This window comes from Alexandromys fortis, unplaced genomic scaffold (assembly GCF_014885135.2).
Source record: "Alexandromys fortis isolate MF-2015 unplaced genomic scaffold, M_Fortis_MF-2015_v1.1 scaffold_8_1_9099942, whole genome shotgun sequence".
In the NCBI taxonomy this organism is placed as follows: Eukaryota; Metazoa; Chordata; class Mammalia; order Rodentia; family Cricetidae; genus Alexandromys; species Alexandromys fortis.
This window is the reverse complement of record NW_026067898.1, coordinates 4,475,109-4,496,506: the sequence shown is the minus strand read 5'-3', so window position 1 is coordinate 4,496,506 and position 21,398 is coordinate 4,475,109. Positions and strand designations below refer to the sequence as shown.

At 42.9% G+C, this 21,398-nt stretch overlaps 1 long non-coding RNA gene across 1 annotated transcript in view; it reads left to right on the top strand.

Annotated features, from left to right (window-relative positions):
• The window catches only part of LOC126487807 (uncharacterized), a 32,676-nt gene extending 12,027 nt beyond the window's left edge, over positions 1-20,649 (top strand). The window contains exons 3-4 of the long non-coding RNA XR_007588505.1: positions 19,837-19,950; positions 20,353-20,649. This is a non-coding gene — a long non-coding RNA (uncharacterized lncRNA). The remainder of the gene's footprint in view (positions 1-19,836; positions 19,951-20,352) is intronic.
• Positions 20,650-21,398: the final 749 nt, after the last annotated feature.

Sequence of the window (21,398 nt, the reverse complement as noted above, 5' to 3'; positions counted from 1 at the left end):
AGTCCAAACTCTAAACATCTTCATGGTTTAAAAATAAACTTGGATTGCTACATTCTCTCCCAATAGGTCTTCAGCTCAGTGAGAATTAAGCTGTCTGCATATTACTCTAACTGAAAAATGTACATATTAACTAATAACCTCACACTAGGAGCCTATTGATTATATGTTGTATTGTATTCTTAAAGGGGAATTAATTTATATATAAAAATAATATACATTGAAAATTATAATATATAACATATTATATATATAATTATAATAATTTTATATATATACTTTCATTTTAAACCAAGGAGTCCTTTGGATCAATAGAAAAACTTAAAAGAATCAGACTTCAGCCATCATCACATAACTCACAATATAAACGTTTTGTAATATACATTTAACACGAACGAACTTTGAAGTATGGAGATAATTCAAACCCAGACTCGGCCATCCTGGTAGGAAATATCAGCTGTGGAGTTCCTTGCAGACTTAGGGTTTAGAAAGAGGTAATCAAGGATGACATTTACCTCACTGCGGTAACAGCCAAAGGGAGACAAAGATGTCACGGGTATATTTGCCACAATGTTTTGCAAAGACAATCTGACTGCATAAGCCAGGATCTTGTCAGATGAAAGAAATTCCAGAGACAATGGCCCTCCAGAGGATAAATAAGTGGTTTTCTGCTATCTATAGCCTGCACCGAGGCGTTTGAAGACCTTTCAAGGCATTATCCCTGTCAGGATCTCTGTAGGGAAAACCACGCCAAATACATCAATCCATTTGAGGCTCGGTGGCATATTCCAAAAGCTACAAGCAAAACTTCACTAATACATGGTGTAGCTGCCTTGGTTTTTAAAAATTAGGTGGGGTATGAGTATTTCGCAAGGAGATTTTGTGGAGCCCTAGTTTAAAAAACCTTCAAAGCAACAGCTCTGTGAAAAGTACTAGAAGTGGGGGTACATGGGTTCAGGTTTTGTTCCATGCCATAATTGATTTTTATTTGCTAGTTCAGCAGTGAGTTTTGCTTTTTAATCTTACAAGATCTTGCTAACGCCAGTGGCAGACCCCATTTTTACAATATTTTCTCATAGTTTGGTATGCAGTGAGAACCTTCTCTGATAAATTGTTTATGCAAGCGATTCTCTTCTTTAGTCAAGTAATCTAAAATATAATTTACCAGCTTTTCAAGTATTTGTTTTTTCACTTCTAGGAACTAATGACTTTGGTTACTTGGGAGACTATCGTGGCGCATTTTCCTGCAAATGACTATTTAAATGAGTTTTCTGTACAGGGAAAAATATGTCACTTGCAAGTAATGGATTCTGATTATTTTCTAATGTTAATAGTCATTAATAAAAATCATTTTCAGCCATTTAGGTCATATTAAACTGTTAAATTCATTATTATTATTAATTATTATATTATACTAAGTAAATGTGACTCAGAAATAATAAGGGGTATGACTGCAAAGGAAATAATATAAAAGTAAGAAGTAATGGATTTCTGTCTGCCAGTGCTGTGTGTAGAGCTGGAAAAGCCGCATGGTGATTAGTCTTGAGCTTGGGAACTTTATAACCTCAGCTTTCCCCTTTATAAAACTGAACGTCTTAGAGTGTGGTCAATCCATATCACCAGATTTTTTTCAGTGTTAAGCAAGAAGTGCGGGGCACCCAAGACAGAATGGCCCTCCAATGTGGTACTGCTTTACTAACGTGTGAATTTGTGTTTTCAGTTAAGATGATATTGCCTTCCAAAGTCCACTGTGTGAATATCTGTCCTGGTTATTCTTGACTCCACCCCCACTCAGTCCTGCTCTGCAGATGCCCTTGGAGCTAAGGAAGCAGTGTGTAGGCCCAGAAAAGGCACACAACCACCTCTGACCTTGCTTGGTCGGTGAGTCTCGTGAGCCATCTTCTCAGCAGTGACCATGTGAGTGAGAGAAGAGGGAAGTGTTGAAGAGGGCTTTCGTGGGAGCCTAGGCAGTTTCATGGATGCTCACCTTACTAGACCTGGATGGAGGTGGGTGGTCCTTGGACTTCCCACAGGGCAGGGAACCCTGATTGCTCTTTTGGCTGATGAGGGAGGGGGACTTTATTGGGGGAGGGGGAGGGAAAGGGGAGGCGGCTGTGGGGAAGAGACAGAAATCTTTAATAAATAAATAAATTAATTAAAAAAAAAGAATGTCACCATATCACAAGTATCTTCAGCCATGTCACCAAAAGCATTCTTCGATGTAATACGATTCCTATCAAAACACTAATATCATTCTTCACAGAAATAAAGAACACAATCTTAAACTCATTCACCGAGGAGCACAAAAAAGACCAGAGAGCTGAATCAACCCTGACTGGAAACCATGTGGGAAGTATCGCCATCACTCGGTTCAAAATATTGAGTGATACTACAGAGCCATGGAAAGAAAAACAGCCTGGTGCTAGCACAGGGCAGGCATGTCAATCAATGGAACACACCAGAAGCCCAGACATAAGCCAATGCAGCTGCGTTACTTCAACAAAAGTATCAAAAATCATGGGGGGGGAGGGGCAGCTCTCTCACACACAGTACTGGAGCAATACACGCATAGGGGAACAAAACTGGGTTATCATCTCTCACCTTGCTCAAAATCCAACACCACGTGGATCAAAGACCTTGGCATAAAAACTCTGAAACTGACAGAAGGAAAAAACAAGGAAGATGCTGCAAAATATAGGAACATGCGCAGACCTTCTGCTTAGGACTCAATTGCTCAGGACTCAATATTGACAAACAGGGCCCCGTAAAACACAAGAGCTTCCTGAGGGCTGGGATGTGGCTCAGCTGTAGAGCACTGGCCTAGCATAGTCAAGGCCCTCGGTTGAACCACAAGTCTCTCTCTGTGTCTCTCTGTCTCTGTCTCTCTCTCTCTCTCTCTCACACACACACACACACACACACACTCACGCACATTTACAGCGAAAGAAACAGTTAAGCAAGAGAAGAGGCAGCCAGTAGACTAGAGGAGCATCTTTGCCAGCTATATACCTGACAAAGGCTTGATACCTAGAATACACAAAAAACTCAAAAACACTAAACAAACGATGTAATCACAAACTGGGCTGAGGAGCTGAACAGACTTTCGCAGAAGTAAGTTCAGTAAAACAAATCCAAATCAAAACCAGCATTTGGCAATCCCTTCCCTTCCACACAGCCAATTAATAACCACCGATTTAATGATCTATAGGCACAAGCAATAATCCTTGGTGCACTGTAAAAAAAGTACGTGGTAAAACACTAAAAACTGCACATGATCCAAATTTGTTCAAAGGAAACTGTTCTCTAAAAAACTAGAAGAATCCACTGTATAACCCAGCAGGACCCAGGGTTGCTGTCTAGAGAGTCACGTCCTTAGAAGAAGAGAGCACACAGTTTCCTGTGGGGGCTAGTTGAGAAGACCAGGCCACCTTTGCTTGTGAGGGACTGAGTGTCAGAGCTAAGCCTATGCCATCCATGTGACAATCTGCTTTCCTCCCCCTACCCAGCCCTACCCTTTATGTAAAGCCAAACTGCTTTTTAGGATCAATTTGAATAATCATCAGTTTTATATTAAGAGAAGCCTGAAAAAAATATGCTCCATTTTTCCTTGGCTGTTTTGGTATATTTTGTCTTATTTTCAAATATTTTCTGTGTTTACAGACACTAAATGTCTTAGCACAAATCAGTCTCTTTCGCAGTGATATTTGTGTGAATTCCTGCAGCCCACAGGCCATCAGAAAAATACTACCCAATTTTGTCACACAGGGAAGAGATAAAATTGTTTGATTGTCTTTTCAACAATATACCAGTACGCTCTTCCTCCAAGGACTAAGAGCCTTGGCTTGGATATAGTAAAATTATAACCAAGTCTTACGATCCACTGTATTCCATCTCACTTTATTAAGGTTGATAACTTTGAATAAATGAATGAGATCAAAGATTACACTCAGAGGACTGATTTCTTAAGAGAATATGTGAGACTTGAAAAGTAAACCATTTTTTTCATAGATACAAATGTCTTCCCCTGCTCATTCTCTGACCATGTGTGCATTCAGCTTTTCTCTACATTGCATCATGGGTAGCGGTGCAGGTCATTAGTTCAAGATCTGGATATGTTCATTCACAAGATGAACTACTGTGTCAGGCTTTGGAACCTCAGCAATCAGTCAGGAGCATCTCGTTTCCCTTGTTCTATGTTTTTGGGTGTGTTGAATGTTTTGTAGATTTTACTATCTATAAAACAATCAATAATGCACTTATCTCTCAGGTTCTGCCTCTAGGGTGTTAACAACACCATGCTGTAGTAGAATATCAAGAGTACAAAGGCAGTGTGTTAATTATTTTACACTACCAAATGCAATTATTTTAAAATTTAGAATGAACACTTTGTTCCTAACCTGTTTCCCCTTCTAAATTCAGACATGCTCCAGACAAACCAAGCTTCTTCTAACACAGTAAAGAACCTGCCTCTTGCATGCTGATGTGAGCTTTGATGCCTTCCTGGAAAGGATCTGCAGGAACTTTGAGAAACAACAGCCTAGATTTGTCTCTGATTAAAAATCTGCAAGCCATTTGTTTGACCCATCTGCTATGATGTGGTTAGTGACCCTAGGCAAATTCATACTATGGGGCGATCTCTTTACTCTTCCATGGCAGTGTTCTTACGTGGTCCGTAGAAACAGCGCAACTTGGGGAACTTGTTTTTATAGAATCAGGAGGAAATCAATAATTATGTGCAAAGATGTAGAAATGTACAGCTCACTCTTCTGGACATTGGAGCTTTGTAAAGGCTGAGTTAGCAGACTCTGTGCCAGTGAAGTAGTAGATGGCATCCATAAAGAGGAGCCGTCAAGTTTCCACAAAGGGGTGAGAGACCAAAGTAAAATAAGGTTCTTAAATCTTATTTTAAATAGTAACACATTTTACATCACAGCCCAGCATAAACACACACACACACACACTTACATTTATTTCTATAGAAGTGTAATTAAAACTTCATAAAACAGTACTACTGGAATTATAACCAAAACACTAATATATTCAACACCATGAACCCTATTTCTTTATAAGCTGACCATGACCTAGTGAAATATTTCATCTCTCACTTAAGGATAGTTTCCGGTTCTGGAAGAGCACCAAGACGTGGGGTACAGAGAGCGAGGAGGCTGGGAAGACAGTGTCTGCGCAGACACATCCTTTCTGTTCTCATAAAGACTGGCTAAGCTGAGAGGGACAGGCTAAGGTCTCACTCAAGCTCATGAGACCTTTCCTAAGTCAGTCCCCTTGGTTACCATAAATTCAGTTATACAGAGCAATTGTTAATTATTTATTTAGTCCAAGGAATTTGGAACAATAATTAAGTCTGCTTTTCAGTTTAAATTGGAAATGATTCCATAAGCTATTGGGGGAGCCCAGACCCCTTTCTGCTCCCTTCCTATTTTAAAAAGGAGGTCTGTCCTGGGATCCAGCCTGACAATCTGCAGGTAAGTTTATTTGCATGCACAAGAGAAAAGGCTAGCATTGTAGAATATTCTAGTCAGGCCCCCAGAGGTTCTGGGAGCTCCTCCAAGTCCTTGTATTTGGGTTGAGACTCTATCTCTGGGGAAAATAAGTGCTGATAAGAAGAAAGGTCAGAGGCATTTGAAAAACTGAGCTTTTTATGCCAAAGGTCAATGCAGCAAACTCAAGAGGGGGAAGTCAAGGAGCAGAGAAGACACTGGAGCTGAGCGGGTACTCTCGTGACTTCCCCCTGAGGAGGTAAATAAGGGGAAGCCTGCAGAGAAGAGACTAGAATTCCTGTCCAAAAAGAAAAGTGATGTGTGCTGGGTGGGGACTGTGCGTAAAGCATTCGTGTGTGTGTGTGTGTGTGTGTGTGTGTAAACGTGCCCATTTGGGCTCTTGTGCTTGCAAAGTTAGAGCTTTGCCAGTTGAGCTATTTCCCCCGCCCCGTGTAGCATTCTTCATAGTGTAGATTTTACTAGAACATCTATCATCAGGTTCCTGAAACAACTACAAAACCTTTTGAAAACTAAGCTCACGTATTAATTTGAATCAATGTTTAACAGCTTGAAAAGAAGGCTTTACGTTAAAAGTGGGTGTCTTCCTTTGTTCCAGGTTTCTAATCTAACTTCTGCTGTAAATCGTGCCCCCTTATTTTGATATATAGAACGAGAGACAAGGGATGATGGATTAGTAAGCCTTAAAAGCAGTAGAGAAATCAAACTACGAGTTAAGATCTGCCTATATCACCTGCTTTCAATGCACATAAGAAAAATTAGCTTGGGTTCTTTATATTTAAAACAATGCATAGCCCAGACAATTGTCTGGTAAATGAATAATCTAGGTTTGAATTTTAATGTCTTAGAAGATGTTTTCTAAGGAATATTTTTGGAGGAATGTAATATTGGAAATCAAAATCCAGTTGTTGGAAGGCATTACTGCTTATAACTCGGTGTCTGCCCATCTCAATATGGAGGATAACTCCAGGCCCAGTCTCCTGTTCCTAAGGCCATGTAGGACATTCCTTATTTGTCCTGATGCAGAAAAAGTCTCTGATTCCAACCCTGACATGTTTTTGTTCTCAGTAAGCACTACAGGTGTGAGCAAGGGCTGCAGATGGAGTCTGACCTGAACGAGACTGGAGGCACCGGATTTCGAAAAGAAGAGTTGGAAGTGCTTTTTGTTTTGTTAACAATAAACTCAGCCTCATTCTCAGGTTTAGATGAGAAAAAAATCCCAAGAAAGTTTTTACTATTCAGGATTCCATAGTAGAAGTCTTCATATATATATGAATATATCTATATATACACTAATGTTTGTTACAAGTAAAACATTTTTAATCAATAGCTTTGTAGCTGCCATTCATTCCTTCCAAAAATATCTTCAAGTCCGCATTGTAAGACTCTATTGTGGGTGCTGAACACTCAAAGACAAGGTCAGTTTGCGCTTTGATATTTAAGTAGAAGTGGCACAAGATAAAGCAAAAAGTATGTTACAGGAAATTGTATTTCAACATGAAAGCAGACCACATTTTCCAAGCTTGTGTGTGTGTGTGTGTGTGTGTGTGTGTGTGTGTGTGGTGTAGAAGCACAAAGAAGCTAGGACTAGAATGAAGCAAACAAAGCCTGAGAGGAATTCGTGAAAATTCACAGACCCTTTTACTAGCGACCAAGGTGGTAGAATGTAGTTAAACATAGGGGCAAAGCATTGAAAAAGCTTGGAGAGGAGAGCACCATTATGTGAATTATGTTTCTAAACGTGCATCCCAACAGCTGTGTTAGGGACAAAGGGGACAAGGATGAGACTGAAAGTTAAAAAGTGGCCACCTGAACCAGTGCAAGAGCAGTGAAAGCAATTCCTCCTTGAGAGCTTCCTACAGACATTGGTTAGCCGCCTTCCTGGAAGCCACCCATCCCATTGCAGTCCTTCCCGAAAAGACTCTGACGTTTCCTGATGTATGAAAGTCAAGGTTGGCCTAACTCTACTCTGAAATCCCATTCCTATTATTATCCCTTCTCCTGCCTGGTATCCAACACCGCTGCACATGTCAGGTGTCCACAAAGCTTCTCAGAAAGCCAGCTGGGATATGTCAACCAAGTGTCTAGCTTTATTCCTGATAGAACGGAAGGGATTCTATCCAGCTCTGTCCTCAACCAAAACCAGGTGGAAATGGTAAAATAGAAGAGGATCTCTGTCCAGTGTGTTAGTGGTGGGCATCCATAGCTGAGCATCTCTGTGATGATTTACTTTCTAAACGCCAATGTGCTGCATTTACATGGGTAGGACAGGACAGCACCTACATCCCCCTGACTTGTACGACAGCAGGACCCCCATTTGGGAAATAACCTGGGTCGTAGAGCTAGTTCCCGGGATCCCATGATGGGAAAAGTAAAGGAAAACATGGCTGAGGAGAGCACGGAGCTGTCAGGGAGACCTCTACAGTGTTTCCAGCCAGGTTCCTATCACTGTCGGAGAAAGAATGCAAAAGTGTGCTAAAGCAAAGGATTGGTAGAGAGTCCGGAATGCACAAGAAAAGGATCCACTCAAGAGAATAATGTAAGCTACTCTATGGGGTTTCAGTCACGTCACCAGGGCTGGGGGATCAGCACTTTTCTAGGAATGCTTACTGGAGTAAAATCTTATTCTTGATCCAAGGCAATAGAGTTGGCTCCTCTTTTCTGTCATTATGTGGGTTTCAGGCATGTGCTGTGGATTACATGTGTTTGCTAGCAATACTGATTGTGAAAGGTTAATGGCAGGGGGAGTTATTATAATGAAGCAAAGGGCAGTTAGCATATCTTCTAAGTCTAGAATGTTGTCCTAGGTGGTTCTAGAAAGTTCTGAGTGTCATTGTGGCAGGAAGTCCTGCAGTACAAATGTTCAGCTTAGGAATCAACCTCCAGACACCATGAAATTGCTTCTTCCCCTATGGAATCGAGCCTGCCTCAAAAGCAATGGATTTTATAGCATCAAATAGCATTCCTCAAAATCATGGTACATCAGTGGTGTGCTCAGAAAGCCCACAGCAGGCTGCAAACATCTAAAGACATAGGTGGTAAGCCTGAGATGAAAAAAAGATCAACTACTGGGAAGATCTACTAAAGCAGATGTTTGATGTTGAGATCTGAATACTCGGAAGTCTTGTTTTCCACCAGGAATTGGAAGAGTTTTTAAAACCCAAGTTCCAGTAATGATGCAGGTAGAAAGTTTCTTCCTGGACCCCCCTTTTTTATTAATTAAGTTCATTATAAACTTGAGTTTCTATGGAAACTCATATGCACCTTCTTCTCCTTCTTAGAAAAAAAGAAATGGAGAGGGGGGAATTAAGGGAGAAAAGGAGAAAGAGAGGGAAGGAGGAAGGGGAAGGAAATGAGTAAAGCCCTTCACTAAAGGTAGTTTAGTTTGTGGTAGAAAAAGCCTTTAATTGACTTTAAAAATTGGAACTATCTTAGACATTGTATTGTGACAATGTCCAGAGACAGAATTTTTAACACAATTCATTGATTCTGGTAATAAAAAATAGAAAGCTGTGAAATTTTATCTCATCATAAAAAGGATTAATATGGCTTATAACTAAATGTCAAAATAGATTTCATTACATCATTCAATTTCTCAGCTCTGTGATGTTGGCAGACTTGTCCTAGCTAGTTTCCCCCTTTCTTTTCTTTTTTCCTTTCTTTCTTTCCTTCCTTCCTTCCTTCCTTCCTTCCTTCCTTCCTGCCTCCCTCCCTCCCTCCCTTCCTTCCTTCCTTCCTTCCTCTCTTTTTTTCTTCTTTCTTATTTTTTGACAGCATTTCTGACAATAGGTTTTATACTTCATTGGATGAATTTGCAATGAAACTCAACCAGGAGTATTGTCTTGAAAGTGTTTTGTTCAGAGTAATATTCTCCATCGTTAGCAGCTGTGACGTCACAGAACCAGGAAGAATCTCAGGACCCATGGCAGACTTTCCAAGTGAGGATTTGCATTTTGGCAAGGTCCCCATTGACCCACGCTCACCTGGCATTGTGAGAAGTGCCACCTCAGGAGACAGTCTCAGGAGTTTCAATATCACGGGTCCTGCCACCAGTTTTCCGTCACTGTGTTCCCGAGAACAAGATCCCTACTCTGATAGACACCCTTGATGCCCAGACTCTCAGCTGAGGTTTTAGAAAGTCTTCCAGCGTATCTAAAACTCAGCAGTCTGCCTTCAAATATCTCACCGGATTGCTTCTGTCATAGGAGCTCACTTAAAATTCCAAAATCTTCCATTTGTCTCCTTGTCTGGCCTCGACCCACTTGTCTAAAAGGCAGCAGTATAATTCCATGCTGGTTGCTCATGGTAGCAGGATGATCTGTGCCGGGAGGATGGTACCAGGATGATCTGTGCCGTGAGGATGGTACCAGGACGATTTGTGCTGTGAGGATGGTAGTGCCGGGAGGATGGTACCAGAATGATCTGTGCCGTGAGGATGGTACCAGGATGATTTGCAGCCATGTCCTCTAAAAATTTTGTATCACTAACCCTGTAGGTACTTTGCCTGGCCTTCATGTTCCACATGTAAACCACTTCTTACTGCCCTTTACTCTTACTTTTCTGAGACATGTCCCTGATTGAACCTGATGATCCTTTTTATACCTAATTATGGGTTGTTTCCCCTCTGTCTGATCTTAAACTTTGTTATGCCCAAAGAGTCTTTCTGTGATTCTCTTCTGGTCTCCTCAGAGATGCTCTTCACTATGTCTGAAAAGATTAATAATGCTGTCAGAAGAGTACCGTTAGCTCAGGTGTCTCTTCTGAATTCCATACTGTGTGTGTATTTGTGTGTGTGTGTGTGTGTGTGTGTGTACAAGTGCATGCATATGTGACACTTCACTTGCAAGCTCTCAGAACGTTCACTCCGAACATAATCAAAGGGTACCAAAGTATCTTTCTGTCTCAGTCCACTTACCTAGCTATACCTTGTCACAATGAAGAGTCACCCAGACCTGTGGGTACCAAGTGGTCCTCTTGCCCTCTCCCTTCCCTTTCTCTTCAGTTCTCTCACACTCATGTACCTTGAGTTCTGGCTATCTTTCTCCTGCACCAGCTATTTAACTAAACTCTCTAATTCCTCTTAGGCTAGTCTTTGTAGACACATCATTCTACTACATAAGATTTGGTTTTTAGATTGCAGTAAAATCCATCCTGCTCATACTTCATTTTCATTACCCATCCTCTGCTTCCTTCTGTAGATTTTCTGACCACCACATGGTCCATGCCATGTGTATAAAGTATTCTAAATGGACTGTGTGACCTCATGTTTCCTGGTTCTCTGCTCTAGCATGTCTAACTATGGGCTAATCACTACTCATCCCTAGTACCTAGCAAGCCCTGCACTACTCAGGAGGTGGAGGCAGAAGGAGCAGAGGCCAAGTCTAGCTTTTGTACTACATGGTAAGTCTGAGATGAGTCTCACTTCCACAGAGCAATGTTCAGTGAGTATATGAGCATCTATTCATATTTATCAACCGTGAAATGAAGATTCTAGGTAGCTTCCTTCCTTTCCTTTGAAAGATGTTTTTCTTCACACTTCATTCTTAGGTGTAATTTGCATTGAAAAAGAAAAGCATTTTCTTTTGTTTACTTTTATGTCTCTCCTATACATGCTTTCTGTGTCTTGATCCTAATAAGTGTAGTGCCTGGATACGTCAGATATCACTAAAAATTCAGGGAGCGAAAGGTGGACACATAAATATGGGATAAATTCAAAGATTGCAAACTTGATCTGCAGTTTTGTTTCCAAGGTCTAAAATGTATTTATCAGGACAAAGTCATCTTGAAGCAAATTCCTCTCATGGACTAACCATTGCTCACCTCTAGGCTCATGGGCTGACGTCATTGTCATTCTAGCTGTGATGGGGGATGTGAAGGAGGAAGACCACAGGCCTAAGGATTCCAGAACTGGCGAGTGGTCAGGATGGCTCCAAGAGACAGGGACTAGACTATATCTGCTGAAGACATCAGAGCTACTAATAAGGAACTAAAGAACCAGGCTTATCCTCCAACAAATGCTTCTCTTGTCCTTAATTCCCACACAGAAGGCCCTTTGATGTTGTTGTTTAAAAGGCAGACTTCATCTCAACGTAAAGCGTTGTCCTCAGCCTATGTAAACCCCATGTCTCCCTTTGCTGACTTCTCTTGTGAAAAAGGAATTCCCCTACTTGAAGTCAAAGCTCATTTAGAAATTCCATCTGCAAAAGATTATCAAGTGACGTTTTGAGATCTGGAAGAATTTTCTACTAGACCATTCTCTAGTCTTAATAGCCTGGTGCTGAGGATAGTCTAGTTTGGAAAGAGAGTCTGCCATGAAATAGTAAAATGTAATCCCACCCCTACCTTCAGGCTGTTATTATAAATAGGTGATGGGACTCAGAGTTACAGAAATTCTCATCATTAATAACAACACGGGCCCCATGAGAAGGATTCACTTCAGTAGAGCCAATTGAATCTTCTTAGACTTGGTGAAAGTGTGCTTCAGCCATTCCTGGAACTATTGCTATTAGCTGGAAAGGAGACTGGAATTCAGAGCTTTGTAGACAGCTACACTTCATCCATTCGAACACAGCATGAGGCTTGTGGAAGTGGCAGTCGTACAAAATGATGTCATCAGTTTCACATCATTCCCAGCATGCTTTGCTCTGTCTACTGCAAGGCAGGTGGTTCTGCCATTTGGCTGGTCCTTCTGCCCCTAAAGAATTCTTCCAAGCCATTGAAGCCTTAAATGGCAGCCATTATATTATTAATTTGTGGAGATTCGATTCAGTTTTGCTAGAGGCCACTCATAATTATCATCATCAATACATGTTATGTCTCAAATGTGAGCAAAATGAGAGTCCTGAAAAAAATTAAAATAGATTTCTGTTCTGATATGTATACTTGAATCTGGATAGAATAAGTGGGCCTATCAATTATTTTTAATAAAACCTTTAACTATTGCAAATATGACTTACAAGGATCTAGAGGGGCATTCTGATTTTATTTCTTTAGCCTCATGTTTTAGTTGTACACTTATGGGCATGACATGCACTGAGCCAGGCAGAGTGGCCTTTGATATTTGCTAGAGAGAGAGCGAGAGAAAGACTGAAGAACTAGAATTCCCATCGCTTCTGGGTGCTTAATTATTGAGAAAAATTTAGTCTGAAGTCAGATAAGCCAGAAGTTAAAATAGATTATATCAACATATAAACATGTCATTGATTAAGAGCAAAGTCTTTCTCTGGTGACTTCAAACCCTGACACATGGATAGCATTGGCCCTAAGCACATGGAAAAGTATAGTTAGTAAAGAGCAGACAGTCACCTCGGGCAGACAGACAGACTGTGGTGGTGCACGCCTTCAATCCTAGCACACTTGGGAGGCAGAGGCAGGCAGATCTCTGAGTTCAAGGCCAGCCTGAACAGAGAAAACAACAACAAAAAAAGTAGACAGTCTAAAGACCAGCCAGCCAGGAGTCTCATTTGGTCAGTTATTAACACAGTGATTTTCTGGCCCAGAAAAACCCTGTACCTTTAAGACTCCAAATCCAGCAGAGATAACCCCCTGCAGCTTCTGCCCCTGCAGAGCCTCTACCCAGGTCGTCCAACTTGCCTTCTGCTTGACTGCTTTCTACCTGGTTTCTGAACCTCAGCTTTGTCTCCACTCCTCCTCTGCTTCTGCTCCTTACTGAGTGGCTTGATCTTGGTGTCACAAACTGCAGTATGTTCTTCCTGTTTGGCCTCATTCTGTCCTGAGGCTTGAAGCCTGCCACCCATTCTGATGGCTGCATCTCTGGATAGGTCAGTGCAGTTCTTATGAAAGGTACTGTGAAGAGCAAGAATATGAAGGTCATCTAACATGGTGTAAGCCATTGCCTGACCTGAATGAAGTAAAGAATCGTGTTTAATGTTTTAGAGTGAGTATCAGCTGAAACTGTAATCTAAAAGTTACATAAGCCATTGGGAATACATTTTCATAGGCTGCATTTCCTGCTATTCAGGCATATGTTCTGGGTATCAGAGTTCTGATGGCAACCTCCGTTCATACGAATCTAGACCAGAACCACTTATAATGATCAATAGTATCTCCATATCTCATAACTGCATTTTCAGGGCTGGGTTGTTTTGTTTGGGTAATTCTTATCTTATTAGAGGTTTTGTTGTTATTATTGTTTGCTTCACTTTTCATTTTGTGGTGTGTTTTCTTTTTGGAGAGAGGGAGAGACAGAGAGAAAGGAAGAGATAATATGCAGTTGGGCGGGTAAGGAGGTCGGGAGGTCCTGGGAGGAGTTGAGAAAGAGAAAAGAATATGAAAAGTATACTGTATGGAAAAATTTAATCAAGACTGACTAAATTCACAGAGAAATATAAAGGCAATGTGCAGTTCTTTTGCACTGCAGACTTCTAGCATCCGTGTGTCATTCCTGCTTCCTGTAAACGCATCGATCATCTCTGAGCTGCAGGCAGAAGCCATCGTGTTGCCTGCGTGGCTATGGATGCTTCTTGCCCTCTTGCCCTGACTCTTCTGCATTCTTTTCTTTCTTTGTCCTCATCTTGTGTCTGCATTACACTAACTGGAGCTGAGATGCTGTGTGCATGTGGGATGTATGTATTCATGCACAGCTGTTTGTATCTGTCTGCGGCAGCCGAAGCTTAGCCATGGATGTTTTCCTCAATTGCTGTTTATCTCTTTCTCTGAGACAACGTCTCTTTCTAAGCTTGGAGCTCGTGGATTCAGCTAGACTGGATGGTAGTGTGTTCTAGGGAGTTTTCTGTCTGTTAACCCCACTCCCAATGGACTTACAGACATACAGCCATGTTTGACTTTTATATGGGTTCTTGGGAGCCAAACTTAAGGTCATACACTTGCATGGTGAGCGCTTTACTGGCAGCCGCCTCCCCAGCTCCAACACTTCCTCTTAAGAGAGTTCATCAAAACTGAGACTTCTCAGTCTTTTGTATGCATAATGACTTGAAGTTCAGTGCTCTTTAGCCAAAGTTTCTATGTTCTCTGATTTCAAACTATAAGCTTTATTCAAGTCTATAATTTTCCTGGGACTTTAAAAAATGTTGTTGATTGTACCGTTATTGTTATTTTGTGATACTTGCCCCTAAGATCAGTCTGGGATAAATCATCTATATAGATTTTTTTTATTTGACATTTCTGTTTTTGAGTTTTGCAACACTGATTTTATTAATCACTTATTGATGAGAAGAGAAACCCCCAGGTTAAGCATTAAGTGAAAAATCACACCTGCACTTTAAAAACAGCTCAGGTAGTCTTGACTGGCACAATGCCCTCTGCATTGTCTCTCCGTCCCACCCAGAACCCCACGGAATCCAGTTTTCCAACTTTTAACCTCATAGCTACTTCGGTGCAGTTGGGAGCATATGCTCTTAAAATTATAAAAATTTACGTAATACCCATTTAATGTTTGATCATTCCCAAGAGGGCATGCATGCACATATACAAAGGGAAATGGACCTGCAGTTGAGAAACACTGAGGGATAGTGCCATCCAACAACCCGGGGCGAGGTTAACCGTGTCTATCCTGCATATACCTAAGCCAGCACAGGAGATAGGCAGAAGAGAGAGAGAGAGACGGCAGCAGGTGTACACATAGATGTTGCTATCTAAACATCTGGACATTGGCGTTGCAGATGAGCTTCATCTTCTGCACCTGCATAACCTCACCTGCTTCCACACAGTCCTCAACTGAACTGAGGGGCCCTCACGCCTGCCTGCCTGGCTGCTTTCATGCTGTGCCGCAGACTGGGAAAGAATAGAAGTCTCCTGCCGCTAGCAGAGATGAAAGCTAGTATTTTAGAAATAGATAGCTCTTCACTTTTGTATCTCAACAAGCAAACTCCAAAGATGTTTGTGCGGTTCTGTTTTCAAGGTTTCCCAGAGCCTTATTTTGCTTATAAAACGGTAGGTTTTTATGTAGATTATGGAAGCTAGCAATGCTCACTATGTTTTAGGAACCCAAGCTCTCGTGATTTTCTCAGAGTCTGCTGGACGCAAAGCTCCTCAGGAAACTGGCACAGCAATGGTTGCTCTTGGTTCCCACCGCTGTCCCTAGAAAGCAGAGGCCTCTGTTCCTGTTTACATTCTTGCTCCCTTCTGTCTTCTGATGACACTTTGGTCCCTGGTGTTCCGTTACCTCTTTCATCTTGTCTGCAAAGACTAATCTGTGTCTTTCTTCAGTTTAGTCTGGCAAAAAAGAAAGAAAATGAAAGAGGAAAGGAAAACTGTTGACTTAGGGTTTAACTGAATGCTTTCTGACAACATTACTATATCATATCTGGTGCTACACACGTAACTGCTGTGTTGGAAGCTTTGAAATTCTAGTATGGTTTCAAGGTTATACATCTTGTTTTTCTAGGCCCTCAAATGTTTGACTATGCCTTTAATTTCTTTCGTGTTCTCTAAGTCTTTTGGATACATGGAAATAAATTTCTATGATATCATTTTTTTTTTTTCCTGCAAACTATTCTCCTTCCACGTTTCCACCACTCTCTTGGAAATGACTATAAAACTCTGCTTTCATCCGGGGTCATATGTGCAGAGGCTCGGGATAAAGACAGTGTTTCAGGAAGCACATTTGCATGGCCTCTACCCTCTGACAGCAGGAGAGGGTGGTGTCATGAGCTCTGTCTCATGAACTGTTGGCATCATACTTGAACCAGTTGTTAAATCATTCCAGTGCATATAACCAATTTTCCAGGTCAGATTACTTATGAGATAAAGGGCTGTCACATAATAGCCATGTGCTCCGGGACAAGAATGGCCTTCCACAAGGTCTTTTAGACACGGTAACAAGAGAAGCAATTGTTTCTGTGTCTGAATTGAAGCATGAAATAGACTTGGTTTAAGACGTTATTGAGTATCAAGCAATTTCTTGAGTGTAAGTTTCAAAAAAAATGTGATAAAAAATGCGATTTGTTAAAGTCACCCATCTACTATAGACGAGTTGCCCTGAATATACCACCCAGAGTAGAAAACTCTCCTACTCTTGAGTGACTTGTCTGCACCTCCTCGCCTGGCATCCAACAGCTCCTCGTTTGGGGTCATTACTTGGTCTCTACCAAACTAAAACAATACAAGAGGGGGAAATGGCTATGTTTGAGGTACATAGAAAGCTAGTTTGAGAACCCCTTGGAGGGTGTTAAGTTCCAGGCAAGAACCTAATGAGGATTTGAGTTGAGTTGAGAGAAACTACTAGAAGCATCAGAGGTGAAGAGTGTGGTGTAGGAGAAACTATGTACTGACATATATATCCGTGTACCAAAAAGTGAAAAGTTAAAAATGGGATATATTTGTTAATCATTTATGGCTGCCCTATTGAAATCCATCACTCAATGAAATATGGACATATGCCCTTTAGCTTTACATATTGCTTGCTATGTTGGGAGCTGTGAACCCCCAGATCCTGAATTTCTGGTAAACAACTTGTAATGCTTGCAGCTGCTCTGCTCACGAGACCCTCAGGAGTTCCTGATGGCAGGGGAGTGGTTTCTGGTGCCTTTGGCTGGGGCGTGGCTATCAGTTAAGGATCCCTATAGAAGCTGCCCCTGGAAATAATAAAGGGGGCATTCTGGCATCAAGGATGACCTGTGTCTCTGTCTGTGAATCTTTGTGAGTTTCAATCTCCAGCCCCTTGCCCGGTTCACAGACTGTATGGTAACGCATAGAGCCCAGACAGACGTGGTACACTACATTGCTATGTCTCAGTAACACACAGCCAACGCTCAACACATTAGCTGAACAACCGAAAAATAAAAAATAAAAAAAAACAGGTACACACAGATACAATGCCTAGCAGTGCTGTTAGGATAAAAGGACAGCACTTCTTGTTTCCGGTTGAGACCTTCACTATGACGAGAAACAAAGTCTCACAGTATGAATCCATGAGAGCGGCCCTTGAACCAATACTTGGACACACAGTTCATTACAGGGAGGGGCACATTCACAGGGAAGATTAAAAGAGGGCAGAGAGATGATAAACATTTTCCTTCATGCATATAATTTTTATTTTACGTAATATTAAGCATATAATAAGAAGCAGTTTAAACCACCACTCCTCAGCTGTATCTTGCTGGGTGCTCCAACAATACCTGGGTATATTAACTGTGGACCCCGGCCAGCATCATCCAAGTACAGGTTTCTCCCTAGTCTGATCTTTCCCGCTTCTTCTCCGCTAGCCGTGTTCCTGATTTCCACAGTTCCACCATTAGCTCAGCTCCTGAGACTAAAGGATCCCAGTCCTGCTCTGCTTTTCTGTGTCTCACCGTGGTGGTATTCTCTGCGCCCCTCCCCACGTGCTCCACGTGCTCATTCATGTCCCCCCACCCTGCCCGTAGGGCTGAGAACTGATCTTCAGGTCTGCATTCCTTGCCTGTGGTTACTGCCTCTTCCCTCCCCACCATGAATGACAGTCACAGTTGGCCACAGACATCGTTCCCTAAAGCACAGATATTCTTTTTCAGCTGTAAGTGTTTGAGATTAGGATCTGCCTTTTGCACAGTTTGCAACCCCTCCCCCTCCGGACGTTAGCAAAGCTCCCGAAAGGGACATTCAAAAATACCCATTGGGTGAGTACTGTTTGCCAACCACATCTAGGTGGCCAGGACAGCAGCAATAGCTCCAGTGTGTTCTCATTTTAGCAAAGATGCAAGGGAAATTAAATGTGGGATTCCTGTAGAAAATGAACAGGGTTATCTGTCCGATGGCAACAGAGAAGGGGAAACATCTCCATAGAAGGAGTAGAAGGGTAAGAAGAAAGACGGGAGGGAAGGGGGAAGAAAGGGAAGGAAAACCACATAACCTAAACTCAGAGAGGATCCATGACCCAGGCAGAAGGACAAGACAACTGAAGACCTGGAGAATAGTGGGAAAACCTTGGGAGATTTAATGGATTAAGTAAAGCTGAGATGGCCTAAGCAAAGGGGTCCAGGGCCAGGCTTGGCATAGTGTGGGGCTGTGTCACAAGGATCAAAGGGTTGGAACTATAGATCAATGGGAAGCTGAAGGAGCTAGAGAAATGGTTGGAAATGGATTTAAAATTTTACAAGTTCATCTTAGCTTCTTTGTAGAAAACTGATGACTTGGGGGACTTTAAAAGGAGACCAAGTAGCAGATTATTAAACAATAGCCCAGGTAAGATTATGCCATTGTAGGAAAGGGTAATGAATATACAGCAGAGGTGTCATGGCAACTGAGTCTGCATCCACTCTGCCTCCAGAGCAAGAGGAGGAATTGGAGGGGGGGGGGGAAAAGCAGGGAAGGGAAGGAAGGAGGAGGAGACTAGGGAAACAGGGAGGGGAAGAGGGAGAAGGTAGGGGAAAAGAGGGAAGAATGAAAAAAGATGGGGAAGACATTCATGTTATTCGTCAAATTAATAGGATTTGGTTATTAATGGATTCACATTAGGGATGATAAGGAATCCATGATTTCTGATCAAACTGGCTTTTTGTTGTTGTTGTCGTGGGGGAGGTTGGCTGGAGGAACAGTTCTGTTAGGATGAGACTGAGCTCCAGTTTAGTTGCAAGCACGCTGGAGAAGCATGCTGAGGCGTCGGACAGCTGTTTGTAGACCAAGACCGGGCTTAAGGTCCAGGCTGGAGACTTGAACTGAATACTGGTGATATTAGGTTTCTTTTAAAGGCAGGACAAGGATGGGGGGGGGGATAAATGCTCCCGAGTTAAAATAAACCCTGGGACTTTCAGTCTTTGTCTTGGAAGAAAAGGAGCCAGCAAAGGATTGTGACACTAAGGAGAGAGAGCACTGATTTTGGACTTTGTAAAGCGACGTCAAGCACCTTTTATTGCTTAGGGGACAGGCTTCGATGTGACTACCCTCTGAGCGCAGCAACCACCATCTTGGGAAATTCAGATTGGCCAGCTTGCAAAACAATTATCCCAGCTGGACTTGTTGACTCTTTAAACAGGCACGGGGAGGGGGCATGTCCTAGATGCTCACCTGGGTAAGCAGGGGCTCCTTACCACCTGCTATAAGAAACTCTGCTTGCTTTAATTGCACTTGGTCTGGAGGAGGGGCTGGGTGAGAGGAGCCTGGGAAGACTGCGGATGGGTCTCCGCTAGGGATGGAACTGCATCTAGGCCTAGGGGGAACCCCTCATTTCTGCTGCGGTCCAGGTCTTGGTGGGTACCACTCCAGGCTGTATTCTTGGGTGCTGTAGGAAAGCAGTCTGCGCGCCGTCAGGAGCAACCCTGTAACGTGGTCTTCTCCAGGTTCCTGCCCAGTTTGAGTTCCTGTTTTGGTTTCCTGCAATGGACTATGATTCAGAATATGTAAGCTAAATAAATCCTTCCCTCCCCAGGTTGCTTTTGATCACGGTGTTCTGTCGCAGCAGTGGGCGTCCTAACCAAGGCAGTTCTCCAGGGTAACCTTTGGAACCGTACCTGGCTTTGTCACTGGGACATTAGAAGAAGGGGTAAACATTGCTTATGTCTCCCACCGGGAGGGATTTTTGGCAAGAGGTCTGTTTTCAAAGCTTAGGAAAGGAAGGACGGGTGTCATAGTGGGTTGCATAATACCTCTGGAAACGTAGTAAATTATAATCAGAATGGTAGAAGCCAGGTTCTGCCCACTAGGCAGCTATCAGCTCAGACCAGAGTTTAACCCCTCCATCAGTGCCTGTGGGTGTCAGGAGGTACCTGCTCTTTTTTTTTTCCCTCAGTTCTCCACCTGGCTGAGGGGCCAGTCTCATGAGTGTGTGTAGCCTGACTCAACTATCCTTGTCTTTTAACCCGTGTCAAGTGTCCCCAAATATACAGACTCTGTAGAACGTTTGTTTTCTACCACCTGGCCCATCTTTTACTGGATGCTTCTTCAGTCTTGCAGGTTGGTGGTGGTGTTGCGGGGACCGGATACTGTCTGCTGCCTAAAAGGATCCAACTCAGTGAACAGCGACAACGCGGGCTGTGCGTTGGTTTAAGTGGCAGGCACGCTCTTCTTTTTTTTCAATCGTCTTTTCACGCAGCAGTGGCAAGGAGGCCCGCATCTCTCTTCCCAACAGCTGTTGGCACTTGCTGCTTCCTCCAGCACGAAACCGGGCTCACGTGGCGTGTGCTCAGCCGAGGACCATCACCTGGCTCAGGTGTGCTGTATCTTTGGCCTCCAGTAGAGCTTTGGAGGCTCGGTTTGAGCTTGTTTCCTGCTCTGTTTACATTTCTGGTGGTGGGTGTGTCCTGGGGCAACGGAACAGCTCCCTGTACATAGGGACAGCTTATGAAGAAGTGAAGAGGGGGTGAGGGGGAGGAGATTGCTTAGTGAGGCAAGTCACAGAATTTCCTTAGCCAGCCTGAGTTTGGGGACAGGCTATTGCCTGGCTTGCTCATGCATACAGACCCTACTTAAGAGGAAGTGTGGAGAGGAAGGAAGCCAGCATAAGAGGGTGCAGGCCTGGGAGCTTTGAAGAGACTAGCCATAATATGCGTTTGTCACCAAAATGCTCCCTAGGCTCCTCGGGGTATATGTAGGGGTAGTTTTTAGTTCATGACAACTGTGTAATTTCTCGCTTACAGGGCACTCCATTGACAAAGGAAGTTCTGGAGGTTTCGCCACAGTCCTAGTCCCCAAATTGGGGGACCGCTATTGGTCACAGAGGCTAGCCATGGAGGTCAGTCACTGCATAAAGTACCTCAAGGCTGGCCATCGAGCCCCGGTCAACTTTGAAAAGGGAAAGTCCTGCCCCGTTTCTGTCCTTCTCAGGGCCATTCTTGCTAAGCCCCAGAAACCTAAAGCCATCCGAATGCTCTGAGGGTTGCCAGAACCTGGCCAGGATGTGAGTCCCGGTAACCTAGGTCCCCTAGCGCCCCCTACAGCTGCGGCGGGGTGGGGGTGGGGATCGGGTTGGGGAGAGCGAGCTGAGGCTGTGAG